General features: G+C 41.8%; 2 long non-coding RNA genes across 2 annotated transcripts in view; one reads left to right on the forward strand and one right to left on the reverse strand.

The window, feature by feature from the left end:
• The window catches only part of LOC116706576 (uncharacterized), a 4,844-nt gene extending 606 nt beyond the window's left edge, over positions 1 to 4,238 (forward strand). The window contains exon 3 of the long non-coding RNA XR_004336279.1: positions 4,136 to 4,238. This is a non-coding gene — a long non-coding RNA (uncharacterized LOC116706576). The remainder of the gene's footprint in view (positions 1 to 4,135) is intronic.
• Positions 1 to 14,052, reverse strand: part of LOC116706575 (uncharacterized) — a 19,657-nt gene that overhangs the window by 4,716 nt on the left and 889 nt on the right. The window contains exon 2 of the long non-coding RNA XR_004336278.1: positions 7,318 to 7,321. This is a non-coding gene — a long non-coding RNA (uncharacterized LOC116706575). The remainder of the gene's footprint in view (positions 1 to 7,317; positions 7,322 to 14,052) is intronic.

A 14,052-nucleotide genomic window follows, 5' to 3' on the forward strand; every position in this document is an offset into this window, starting at 1 on the left:
TAGTTCAGATAAGTACTGGTACATTTATCTAGATATAGTAATAGAAGGCATCCCCGAGTGTTATTTCTAAGTGTTTACCTCTAACCTCCGGTGAAAATAGTGTATTTTGATGGGTTACTTTGGTATCATCGTGTCACCTGTGGTGATTGTTGTAGGAAAAGAATGAGTGTATGGGCTAAACAGTCTCATACGTGTTTGTAACTTGTGAAACACAATGGAAAAATGAATGCAGAGTGATTCCTATCTGGCTCTATTGACTGTAAGTATGAAGTGTGTGAGGGCTGTGAAGTCTCCTTGAGTACATCCCATGTACCTTATTCATAGTTCCTCGGTCCTCTGCTGAACCTGAAGTGGTTCGTCCCTCTAGGTCTTATTTCTACCTCAAGGACCGAGCGTCGAGGAAGGATCATGTCATGAGCTATAGCCATGGAAAAAATTAGATCAGCCTTACCGGAAGATGTGCGTGGTTGAAAGGGTTTGCTAGCACCGCCCAAACAGCTGACGAATAATGGGACACTTCAGAGGACGGACGTCTCATCCCTCTCCTGACTTCCTTGACGTCATGCATATGCTGGCAACGATAACCTCGTGAGATCGAAGCGGCCGCAGTATTGAGAGGCGAGAGACCGTTGGATTCCACCGATTGCAAGACCCAGGGCATGACGGGAATCAGCTGATTGGTTTGACTCTACATAATGAGGGTTGTCTAACTCTTTATTGTTTTCAAATTTGAAGGGTACATTTGCTATTTGCCTGATATAAAGGCTAATTCTGTTTTAACAGAAAACACATTGTGTGGCTGATAGTGACGTTTAGACTTTAGAGGGATACATCTGTTCTGATTACGGATCATCTACAGTTTGTGGAAAATTAGCATCAGCAACAGATTGATGTAGAGGATTTTGACAGCTACTCAGTCACAACCGTTGGAAACCATCCGACTGGACCGCAGGGTCTTGCCCCGCCCCCTCTGCGCCGCCTGCTCTCGTCACTTCACAGGCGCAGCCCATCGCGAACAACGTCTAACTGCTCGTTGCCTCTCTCTCCACATGATTCTCATGGGCTTACGAGGAAGGGAGGCAAGTGGAGGAGTCGGGATGCAATTTAAGTGAAATGAGATGCGACTCATGTTTCCCTAACTTGCTTCCCTTCCTCTTGTCTTAAGGGACATGGGATGTACCTACTGATGCAATTACGTACCCCAGGAGTCCTTGTTCACAGCTTTACTCTTTGGGGCGGAAGCATGAATACCTCCCTTAGTGAAAGTAAAGTTTGTTGTACTACAGACTCAGAACGAAGCTTTTTATGAGCAAAACCTTTCTCCAGTCGTGATGGAAATATTGCTGAGTTTTTGTTTGTTGCTGGTTAACATCTGCAGCTGATGCAACACAGGAAATAGCTTTTGATGTGCACTCATTTATAGTCAGACGGAAATAAGAATTCCTTTAGTAAGAATCAGTGTCCTTTTGATCTTATTTCTCTGCATTCACAACGGCGGAACTTTGGGGCCGTTGATGACGCAATTATTTAATTGGGGCAATATAGTCAAAGGCCACTACAAATGGTTCATATAGCACTTGAATATCCATGGGCCACAAGGGTAGTAACCCGCCTGGGCCGGATATTGTTAGCCATTGCTGTAGCGTCTGTAATCTCTGTTTTGAACACTCTGTGCGTTAGCTTACCCATGTTGCGGTTCCAGTCACAGGGTAATGTACAAAATGCTGCAGTTCCGGATTCTACATGAGTGAGTTCTTTTAAATTCTGGTAATTTGCCATAACTGAATCCATGAAAGAGAGATGGCTAATGGCATGCAAGAAGAATAATATCCAGAGTGCACATCATTTTAATAGAGCTGAGATGATATGCATCTGGCCCCATTTGATAATTTCACGATACGCGGATGCCAAATTGTTTTGAATCGCGGATTCTAGAAGTATTGTGATTCGGTCAGGGCTGAGCAATTAATTGTGATTATTATTCCAGCTCTCAATAATCACAAAAACAGATAATCGAGAGACAATTATTATTAAGTAACTCTTATTTTCTCTTGTGTTCGAATGGAAAAAAAGGTTTAAATAGAAAAAAAGTATTCATTTCTCCAGTGTTTTTTTAAGTTTTAAGATTGCAATATCTTTCCAAAGTCACAAGTGATGAAGTTATGGTGATTATATTTGTTCCAAAATGGAGCAGCCCTAGATTCGATAGCATTGAGTATTGTCATTTTTATTTCCTTCTTCAACAAAAACAAGAGTTTAATAATACACACCACATCACATGTCAGTCAGTCTGAAACTTATTCATCTGTAAGACGTGACATGCCATTTCTGCAGTTTCTGCTTTCGGTCTGTTTTGCTGGAAACCCCATAAACAGAAAAATATTTAGGTGAATCATTGATACAAAATATTGATCTCCATTATTGCCAAACTCCTCGGTAAGGAAAGTCGCTATTGGCTGTCCTAGAAGTCGCTAGAAGTTGCTAAATGATGTCATCCGCTCATTGCATAAAGTTTGTGGTTGTGTCAGCAAGGTAGATAGAAAGAAATAGCAATTTTCAGCCACTTAATCACAAAAAAAAAAATACGGAATTATTTACCTTATAATTATACTATGAGTAGCCTATCTTTAAAGTGGAAAAAAGAAATTCTACAAGTAAGTTAGTATGATGTCAGTTTTATTGTATAGCACTTTTTACAGATTAAACTCCCAAAGGCTTCACAATAAAATGAAATACAATTGAAACAATGTTTTTTTTGAAAAGGGAGGGAAAAAGATCAATAAGGAATTCTCAAAGAGGCTGGCTTGGTCTGGAGTTAGTATAGTTTCTAATGAGCTCTAAAGTAATCTGGGTGTGTGTTGTTGTTGTGTGTGCACGCACTCCATAAGTGCTGTTCTCCCAAGAAAAATTCATCATTTTATTTTTAGTTCTGTCCTTGGCTGCCAATAAATAAACAAGAAATAGACTGCCGTTACCATTACTCTTACCTGCTGACAACATGGAAGTCGTGCCGAGACTATTTTTTGACTTCTTGTCTCATTTTCCAGTTTCAGTCTCCTCGCTGAACCTGCACTGCATCCTTTTAGAAGGAACAAATTCCGCAGTCCCAATACCAACACTTCATCTGAATTGGGAGCTCATTAGAGTCTCGCACATCCACAGAGGGCACGGAAAAAGCAAGACATTATGAATTGATTAGTCTATATCTGGACCATAAAGAAGAGAGTGTGTTAGAGGAGATGGAGCGTTGCACTTGAGATCAGCACAGGGTGAGCGTGGTGTTGCATTAACCAGACGTGTTTAACAAGCTGTTAACAACTCTCACTGTCTCACTTTAGCCTCTTTTATCCCCCCCCCCCTCTCACTGTAAGTAGCAGAGAGAGAGAAAAACAAGACGTGCTTTAACGGGGAGCGAGATCCCACGAGAAAAGTGCAGAGGAAAAGGGCCACGGCGAAGAGGTGGTGACAGTTCACACAGCGAGACTGAAGAGGACTCCGCCGAGACAAAAACAGCAGAAGCCCCTTTGTCTCCAGCTGGGGAAAGTGTGGCTGAAAGCTGTTTAATGGTATGGCGGGTAGGAGCGGTTCTTACGGGCCCCGGGTCCGGAGTGCACATTACATGTTAATGACTTGGAACGCAGACAGCAGAGCAGAGGCAAACTGCCAATTAAGCATATGCTGCAGCCGCCGTGGTGTTCAGACACAACCATCTGATAGCGCTCAAGCTTGGCCTGCAAATCTGAATCTCTCCATGGGGACGTGGAGGCTCTCAATGGTGGTCATTAGCCACGACATCCCGGGAAAGAAAAAAAAATACCCCATGGAGGAATATAAGCAGATGCTGATGGCTATCACTCATTCAGCTCCGTCCTCCGTCTCTGCTTTATTCTTTTATGTCGGGCTCACGCTGTCTCTCGGTCTCTCACTCATCTGTTTAGTCTAACACGCGGTGGTGATGATGTGTTCATCTGTGAACAAGTAAACAAACTGTATCCAGCGCTTTAGCACTTCAGTTATTTGTGAAAAGTGGTGAACCGCCAAGAAATGGCTTGTATTAAAGTGACATTCATTGGAAAATGGGTAATAGTGGAGTGAAGGAATTCCACAGTGATTAAAATGTTTTTCTTTTTATAAGCAGGGTACTGTATATAGGGTTCAACAATGTGGTTCCGGAAGTGTAAATCCCATTCATTTTCTCCATAAGGATTTTGATTATTTGCCATAATGTCTAAACCATAGAAGGTAGCCTAGCTACGAGGTTGTGAATTGAGTGGTTTATCGTGGAAATGTTTGCAAAACCTGCCAACAGCTAGTGAGCCACTATAATTGAATTCTAGGATCAATTATGTACACAGTCTTGTTCCTCTTAGCTGTTTTTCAAAAAGTGTTTTCTTGAGCGAATCAAATGTTTTTGTGGTCAGACTGATATCGGAGCTGGGTGGCTTGGTCAGGCTTACAAGTCTTTCTACAACAGTTTCTTAAACGTCAATGGAGATACTGAAGTGGTGAAAATTAGGGGTGTGCAAAATAAATCGATTCACATTCGTATCACGATTCAACTCTACAGATTAAAATCGACTCACAGAATTCCAAAAAATCGAAATGAATATGTAACGTCAAAAGTTCGGGGTCACTTAGAAATTCCATTGCACTCCACTGTAGACAGAATACCAGCTGAGATTAGTTGCATTTTTTTTTTAACCAGGGAAGCAGTTTTCAGATTACATTACGTGCTTACACAATATCAAAAGGTTTCTCCAATGTTATTTTCGGTAGTGTTTTTAAATGAGTCAGAATAATAAACAAAAATGTGCCTTTGGAACATGGATGAATGATTGCTGATAATGGGCAATGTATATATTGCATTAAAGATCAGCCGCCCACTCAGATCAGCTGGATTCTGTCTATAATGGGAGTGGAGGGGAAATTTGTAAATGACCCCAAACGTGCACCACCTCCGCCCGCCCCCGGTTTCCAATGTCGACTCACAGGGGTGTAATGAAGCGGTTTTTAGGATGAATGGAAAAAAACTGGCAGTGAAAAGAAATCTCTACATATTGACCGTAGTTAAGACCAAGGATAAACAAACAAAACAATTGAATGCAAGATTTACCCACTTCTGGTCAATATAAGTGAGGCACCTTTTGGCAGCAGTTGCAAACTGAGTGTGTGTGGATAGGCTGGTATGTCTCAGTTAGCATGTCTGCAGGTCCCCCCCCCCCCACACATTTTCTTGCCAGAGCTCGGTGAAATGCTCTGCACAATGCACAGTAATGAACAGTGTGTCTCATGTCCAGCCACACTCTCTGATTGATTTGAGTGAGTGGGACTTGGCTACTCGGGACAGCAACTTTGTTGTTTTCAAACCCTTCATGCGTAGCTTTGGCTTTTTGGTTTTTTTATCCTCTCAGAAATTCTCTTGCACACTCGCAGCAAGACTTCTCGCATTTCACTTAATTCAATTGATCTTTTCTCTTAGAAGCCGCCCCGGGGCCAGCTGCAGAGACATACCCCCACAGCATGATGCTGCTGCTACCCGACTCACAAGGCAGTTTAAAGGTGCCATTTTATGGGATCACTCGGAAGGGAAATCATATAACAACATAATCAAATATTTACTTGAACACGAGGAAAGGTGTTGCTCAAAATATTACCATAATTGATTTGCATTTTTTATTGTATTTACTTTTTTAATAATTATATGTGATAATTACAGATTAAATAAAACATCCATTGCAAACATAAAGGGGAATAAAGTATGAGACAAATTAAAGGGACACAAATCCTAAAGAAAGCATCGCAACCAAGGAGGAGAGACAGAGAGAGACAGAGAGCAGCTGGTCCAGCAGAGCGGAGCAGGTGGAGGTGGTGTTGACGTGGATGTCAATACTGAGGCGAATGCAGCCAAGCCTTACCAGAAGAAACGAAAGTTTTGGTTTAGTCTGTAGTGATTCTACAGATGCTTCAGTTTGAAATTCAAGGTTGAATAAATACAAACCACAATTCCCTGTCCACCATTTGTTAGCGTACCAGTAATAAGAAATCAATAATAAAAGCCTTTTTGCTTCAAGTTCTTATAATCCAGTTTTAGTTACATACGAGCCTAATGCATGTTTATTTCCACCACTACAACCTTGTAAATCCCATCTGCGCTGTGTGTATATGCCTTTTCTTCACAGGCGGATCATATTTCCCGCAAAACTGACGGCCGCAAATGGCTGGACCTCAGTACATTCATAATCATTCTCTGTAAACATGTCTCCTATTATTTGCGCGACCCTCTAGTTCCTTGATGAAAACAGCATGGATTTAAGGGAAAGTGGCATCACACGTGATCTGAAAAACAGACGCAAAAGCCTCAGTATACTATAGTCAGATGTCAAATCAGACCATAAAACAGTTGCTACGTGTGGCCTCTCAGCTCTACCAACCGTTAGCCCCTTCAAGGACGCCGCGCAGAGCTTTTGGTGGCCTCTCTTCCTAGCCTTCTGCAACCGACCCTTCATTTGTGAGAATGTCCTCTCGCAGATTCACAGCCCTACTGTATTATTTCTAGGGCTACATGATTACATACTGGTACTACGATTGCGATATAATGATACATGAGTCTACTTTCTTGACTGAAAGGAAAATGCACAAAATACAAACATCTTGAAATGTGTATTTCTCAAGATAAACAAGCATAAAGAGACATGCAAAACAATGTGCCATCCTTTCTTTTTCAATAACAATATTTAACAAGAAGTAATCTTTGTAAAATAGACACTTTTGCTTTGCTCAACAACAAATGAAACAAACGGAACAATTAATAGGCTAAGAAAAATACAAATTTGTATTAAAATAATGCATTTTTATATGCCCTTTTAAACAATGCCATTTAAAATGGATGTGGTTGTTACAAAATTACTTGATACTGCCTTTCTTAAGGTCTGCATGCTCGTGAAACTCTCTACACTTCTGTACTCATGTGACCATTAGCGACACATGCGCTACTGCCCAAACACACCCACTGGTCATACCTTTGTGGACGCTGTTATGACGATAAAGCGCTTAATGCATCCATGGGGTAGCGTAATTCAGAGGTCAGATTCAACGTAGATTCAACACCAAAGAAGCCCAAACGCTAAATGAAATTAGAATGGATGGCGGATGATGATGATGAGTGACGTCAGTGCCTGAGGGGTGAAGAACATAGAGAAGGACCGCCAGTAGTAGGGAAGGAGAGTAGTAGTAGAGGAAGAAAATCAGGTTGCTTGGCAACAGCATTAAACACAGATACACCGCGCAACATTACATTTTTCAGCATTAATTATTAACATGACTAACTGCCTTTAACACTGTTAGGTGCCGTTTTTTACTTTGAAAAAACGATCTGTCATGTTTTACCACACTCTCAAGCAAAATGTTTCTTCTTATCCCGGTGTGGTGGCTCTCTCTGAATCCATATTTAAGGTGTTTGACTCCCTCTGCCCTTCTGTACATGGAGAATGACACACTGCACAGACAAACCTGTTTTCCCAGCCGACAGAGTTGAACTGAAAGCTCAGCACGCGCAGTGGGCACGTGGTTACAAAAATTCGGAGGGGCACAACCCCGCGCCCTGCTACAGGTTGCGGGACCTTCAAGCTCGAAACGACAACCTGGCATGCGCCCTCGCGCAGGGAACACCACGGCTACCACAAACCCAGTTAGTCTACTGAAGGGATACACTTAATTCTTCTAAAAGAATGTGTGTCATCTGGTGTTTTGTTGATGACGTGCGAGGAGCGTGTCTGGCACGTCGCTCTCGCGTCAGTGTTCAATTGGGTTGAGCTCTGGTGACTGTGAAGGCCATAGTGTATGATGCACCTCATTTATACTCATTAAACCTTCCAGTGACCCCTTGTGCTCTGCATGGAAGCATCTGCACTCATTAAATATTGAAATCATATGTTAGCTGAGATGGTATCATAAGAATTTCAGTTCACCTGGAAAACCAACCACCCTGATTCTCTGTGACGGACACAAGCAGGCAGCCCTGCCATCTCTCGGTCTGTGGGATCTTTGTCATATATGGCACAGACCACGCACCTCAATTATTGTTGTCTGTTGTTGAAAGTTAATTTTCTTCCTGATATACAAGCGGCAAAATCAACAGTGACAATTCAATTTTCCACTTCCACGATCTGTTCGGCCACGCCTGAGCCTAAAAACCCCCACATCTGCTGATAAGCGTCTCCACACACCGGGGAAAGTTGGTGCCAAAAGGAGTTTGCACAGCATCTCTTTGACCTTGGCATGATTGCCCGTGAGGCACTTTAATTATCAGCTTCCCCAAGCTTGAAGCTGTGCTCATTGTTAAAGGGGGCAGGACCGTGCGAGCACTATCCACACACGTCCAACATGCACGCACGCGACAACAGGCACATAAAGGCATACTTCTTACGTGCGAAGACAAGGTTAGCGTTAAACCAAAGTCCCGGGACCTGGGCCTCACATCCACACAAAGGCCAACAGACAGAGGAGTTTGCCAGGCATCTCCATCAAACAGGCCCGACTCTAATTATGTCATCAATAGGGACGAGATGACGGGCAGGTACTCAATTAATGGCACATGGAATGCAGCGCGGGGTCTTCGGGCACCGTGCCATCTCTGTCATCTCAGGCAGGCAACAGGACGTACACATCAATGAACTTGGTAATGCACTACAGCCATTGTACAAGACCCAAAGAATGTTACAGCGGTATTCTTGCTGCACCAATGCTGAGTTGATCTTCTACTGTAAATGCACGTTGTAAATGTTAATATGCATAATGGCAATTAGTACTGAATGGTCTTCTTTTGCTGTCATGGCTAAAATTATTTTTTTTAATGATAGTTACGTTTGTGTCCATCTGTTCCTCAAACATGAAAGGATAGAGGAATTATGCTTGGTCACTGTGTTTATGGTATTTAAATTGGCCTAATGACAGCTATGCTAATTAGAAAACACACCACACTTTGATTTCATTTAATCAAAGGAATGTAACTGGTACATTAGCACTATGTTTGCAATCACATAATATATATATCAAATAATAAGCTTAAATTCAGGGCTCGAGCCTAAGGACCTCCCTTCATCCCGGGGCCGGAGAAAAAAGGGTTGGGGACGATAAAACTTGATTTGGAATGATAGGTGAAATAAAAAACCCTGCTAACGTTACAATGAAAATGAAACTGACAGCACACACAGGTCTTATGAAACCTACCAATTTTTAACTTTCCATTAAGTAAGCAACAGCACAAGAACGCAGAGCCAAACCAGGTCCCCCAGCCTCTGACCTCTTGAGCTGCAACGGGATTCACAACCGGTCAGCGACCTATTGTTTGTTTATTGTTAACGTTACACGTTAGCTAACGTTAGCTTGCTTAATGGTAAGTTACAGTTAACGCTAAATCTTCATTGCAATTAACCCTTGGCAACATGCTGCGTATGTCCCCATTAAAGGTGCAGATTGTCCAGCAGCTTCTCAACTTTTAGAGACAACATACAGGGCTAGCTTTTTGGATACCCTGTGTAAAACTTGTTTTGCATAGGGCGCTTTGTGTTATTTTAACTATGATATGTAGAAAAACGGATTTTAAATTTTGGTCACACACATTTTTGGGCCGGCTTAGATGTATTTGGGACGGTTATTGCAAGGAAAAAGTGAAAAAAGTGAAAACGTTAAATAAGAGCCTGGCTAAAAAATTGCTAAGCTAAGAAAAATATATCCGATTTTAAATCATCCCTTTCTTTCTTTTCTTTTTTAAAATAATTGGATGTGTGGATAGGTGTTTTAGGGTCAGTGTGCGTCATGTTACCCGCAATTCAAACCAAGGCAAGCAGGTGGGGGACGCATACACAATGCAGGCAACTGCAGAGGTGGGAATGCAAGGTGTAATACATGCAAGACAAATTAATTTATTGACAGTTGGTGACAAAAATGCACCAAGACGAAGATAGAAATACCCCACAAGGTAGCGGTGGACGCTATAAACGCCATAGAAAGTACACAGTATGAATTTTCATTGTTGACTACAAATGCTGACCGGTAGGTCCAGTGTGTGCATCAGTAGACGTAAAGCCATTACATTCAGTTACAGTTTTTAAACCAATCACAGAAGGAGGTAATCATTTCATTCACGAATGGAAGATGATATTGAACCTTGCATGTAATCATTGCATTTAATCAAGGATGCAGACACATATGGATCACACAAATTTGTTTAGTGAGATGCAGAGGCCCGTCATCAGGGCATCAATTTTTTCCCATCAGACCTATTAGAGCCAGCTCAATGGACTTTGATCAGTGATTGGTTACAAATGAATCACACTGGAAAATGATGTTTGTTACTGTGCTAGCCCATTGTGAGATGCTAACTGCATCATTAGCCCCTGAACTGGGCAGGCGTGAAATGGGCGCCCACGCGTGTCAGTGCTAGTCTCTGCCTCGATGTGCACCGCACAGCATTATCAGCTGCTGTTTGGACGAGCCAGCTGATGTATAGGAGGGCAGAAATGCACTTTAATAGATTAATTTGATTAGCATTGGATGTGGTTATTTTTCTTGGTTAAGACAACCTGTGCCTCTCTGCAAGCGGGGGTTGAGTGTGTTAAGAGTCTGTAAAGACCCCCCCCCCCCCACCCACACAAAGTGAGTAAGATGAAGCCAACACCAATGCAGATAGATTCTTCCACCAGCTGGATCGGTAACAGTGGAGAGATATCCTTGGAACACCAGTGAGTGCGGACTACTGTTTGGTGTGCACTTCTCTAATCTAGCATTTGCATTGAAATGAATTCAGTATGGATGCTACAGAGTTAGCCTGAAGCCAGAAGAATCTGCCAACTCGTTTCATGCTTGGCAGATACGTCTTGCCACCCTCCCATTTACTGCCAATTCATTGTCTAACACCAACCACTGGTAGGAACTAATGCTAGATTGGATTACTACTGTAGGTAAGCACATATTGTATAGCACATTTATTCAGGACTGCTTTCAAGCTCTGAAGGAAAAGAGTAGCTGAGAAAAACACAGATTTGTTGACAGAAATCAGATATGAAACCCTTTTATCTTCAGCCCTCTTGGTATCCTGTCGAAAGATAATAACGTACTTCAGTTTCAAGGGTTAACAAGGAAGCTCGTCGTTCTTTCTGCTACTCCTTTCTTTTTCTGAAATTGTGGAAAACAAGTCAAAAGAAAATGCAGCTAGTGGAAAATCAAGAGGCTGATCAACGAATGCTTTGCTCTCAAGGCTTTTCGTTCGTTACCCTCTTAATATATATATATGTTACCGCCAAGCACCCTGACAATGTGGTCATCTCATTTCATTTCGTTCCGTGTCACTCAACATATTACTTAGACCACTTTAACTGCAGAGGATGGCATGTAACAGTTGACTTACAGTAACCTTCAATGCCAGCCGTATTGAAACGTGTTGAAAGGCAGACTTTAATAACTCTGCATTATTAAGGATAGCTGGAGATTTATGGCACACAGTAACAGTAGCATCATCAGAGATTCAAAGAGACAGCAACCGATGACTTGGTAATTCAAAATGTTGTTATGAATGAGTACCACAGCTGACGGCTGCCTGATAACATCACAGTGTTGTGGGAGCTCAGTTTCACTGCATGACTTGGCTAGTACCAGGTCGAATTTAAGATTCAGAGGTCCTGTGCTATCAGTATGACTGATCACCTGCCTCGGTGCTGAACTAGCCCAAACATATTGATGCGTTGTATTGGCTGGCATGATCTAATCGTCTTACTTTAGCCATGCGTTCTCTGGAATAATTGCAATGTCCAATAAGATTGTCTGTTTTAGGACAGTTTTTGATCACAGGTATTGGAGATTATGACAAAAGATAGCCAAAAACAATAAATGCCTTTGTTGCATAACTTTAAATTCCAATCTATAATTGGAAGTAATTTTGAAAAGATGTCTATTTGAAGTGTCTGTGGCTTTTTATATTTTGTTGGAAGGGTTACATTTGTAAACTCCAGTGAAGCAACAGACTATGATAAATATGTTTTACACTTGACTGACTCTACATCATATGTACTCCCTTTTTCTCTGTAGTTATTGCCCTTTTATGATTGTTAATGTTTCCAAAACCTACATTTTTGCACATGAGGATCATTCAATGGCAAAGCCTCATACATAATTCTGAGCACTTATTAGTCACACCGGGAGACGATAGGCCAGCCAGCTTAGAGAGACCATTGAGAGTTACGAGAGAGATAGAAGCAACAGTGTAAGAAAGAGAGTGTTCAGCAACAGATTATGATAATATATATAATACATACATACATAGCCTATATATATAACTAGACATATAGATCGACAGTATTGATAGATATATTTAGAGAGAGAGAGATAATAGCTATAGCTAGCATACCGGTATAGCTAGCAAACTAGCAGCTATAGGGTAAAGTAAGTGACCAGATTTCTCAGACAAAATCGGGGCCATTTTCAGCCAGAAGTGTATTTACCTCCAAAACAAGTAATGTTTTTATTTGTTGTAAAAACTTAAAACGGGGACACTAGACCTGAGCTGTTCTTATTAGGGGCTGAGCCCCCCCAGAGTATGATCCTAGACCCACCCTGCTGCTACTTACACTCCACTCCACTACACCTCAAGATAAAAGTCCTAATATTTCAAGATAAAAAATCCATCCTTATACTCAAGATAAAAAGTCCTAATATTTCAAGATAAAAAGTCCTAACATTTCAAGATAGAAAGCCTTAATATTTAAAATAGAAAGTCCTAATAGTCTAATATTCAAGATAGAAAGTCCTAATATTTCAAGATAGAAAGTCTCAATATTTGATAATGTTGTAATGTTACGGAACTACTGACAGCTTTTGCTTACTGCCAAGGCTTGTTCTGCAACAGCTCCTTGAGAATCAGATACAATAAAACTAATGAGGACTATTTTCCTTTGACATTGATGCAGTATTAAACGAGATCGCTGCAATTTAAGTTAATAGGATAATTGTCCAGCTTGTATTTACGTTCATAAAAGTGCTGTTTAGCTGCTAACAGACTCAGATTAATATTCTAGGTGTCTGACAAAATTATTGGAAGGATTTCTAAGGAGGTCGACCTTTCGTTAAAGATTAAGATCCTTTTTAAAACATAAAAGTCCGCGAAATTGCGTACGCAAACGCACCAGACTCCATGTAAATAATCAGTGATTTTAGCATCGTAAAACACGGCTTCTAAAACATCTCTGAGCACCGCTGGCTCTGGCTGCCTGGAACCTGGTGTGTTGGGGTGTGCGATATCGGCTACGTTTGTCAGTTTTTTCTTACTTTCATTCCAATTCAGGTCTTTCAGTCACAGGTGAAACCGGGGACATTTCCGGGGACAGATCCAGCCGGGGACAGGTAGCCAAAATGGGGACTGTCCGGAAACCGGGGAAGTCTGGTCACCCTAGGTTAGAGATCTGAAAAGATCTGAAAGTGAAACACAGGTCAGACGGGGGATGTTGTTCGGCTTTTCACAAGTTTAGAGCTAGCTAACGCTACGCGCGGCGGACGTTAGCACAACAGCGTTAGCCTAGCCTGCTAGGTAAATATTACGACTGCCTTTGGTGTTGCTTATACTGTATATGCGTCCATGTTATCACCATGTGGCATTAGTGCACCTTTGTACCATAATGTATTGAATGGAATAATAAGCTTCGCTCTACGAGATGGGTGGGTTTTTGTTACGTTACACACAAAGCTAACTGGCTATAGTACTAGCCGTACGGACTGCTTAAGTTTAGTTGTAGCCAGCAACTTGGGCAGTAGAGTTTTAGTAAGCTAACCACGACAGCGTTGTCGCCCACAATCAACCTGCAGTGATGTTTGAAATGGAGACACGCAATCGTTTCTTTCCCCTGAGATCCTGGACATTATTTTCATTTATGACGTTAAAAATAAATGAAGAGTAGCCGTAGTGGAGCGGTATGAGCTTCCCGAGCGGAGGCTACTCGCCTACAGCACCCGCTCTCCACCGCAGCTTCGCCGCCACACACACACCGGCCAAACAGCGACACG

This window comes from Etheostoma spectabile, chromosome 18 (assembly GCF_008692095.1).
Source record: "Etheostoma spectabile isolate EspeVRDwgs_2016 chromosome 18, UIUC_Espe_1.0, whole genome shotgun sequence".
NCBI classification, from domain to species: domain Eukaryota; kingdom Metazoa; phylum Chordata; class Actinopteri; order Perciformes; family Percidae; genus Etheostoma; species Etheostoma spectabile.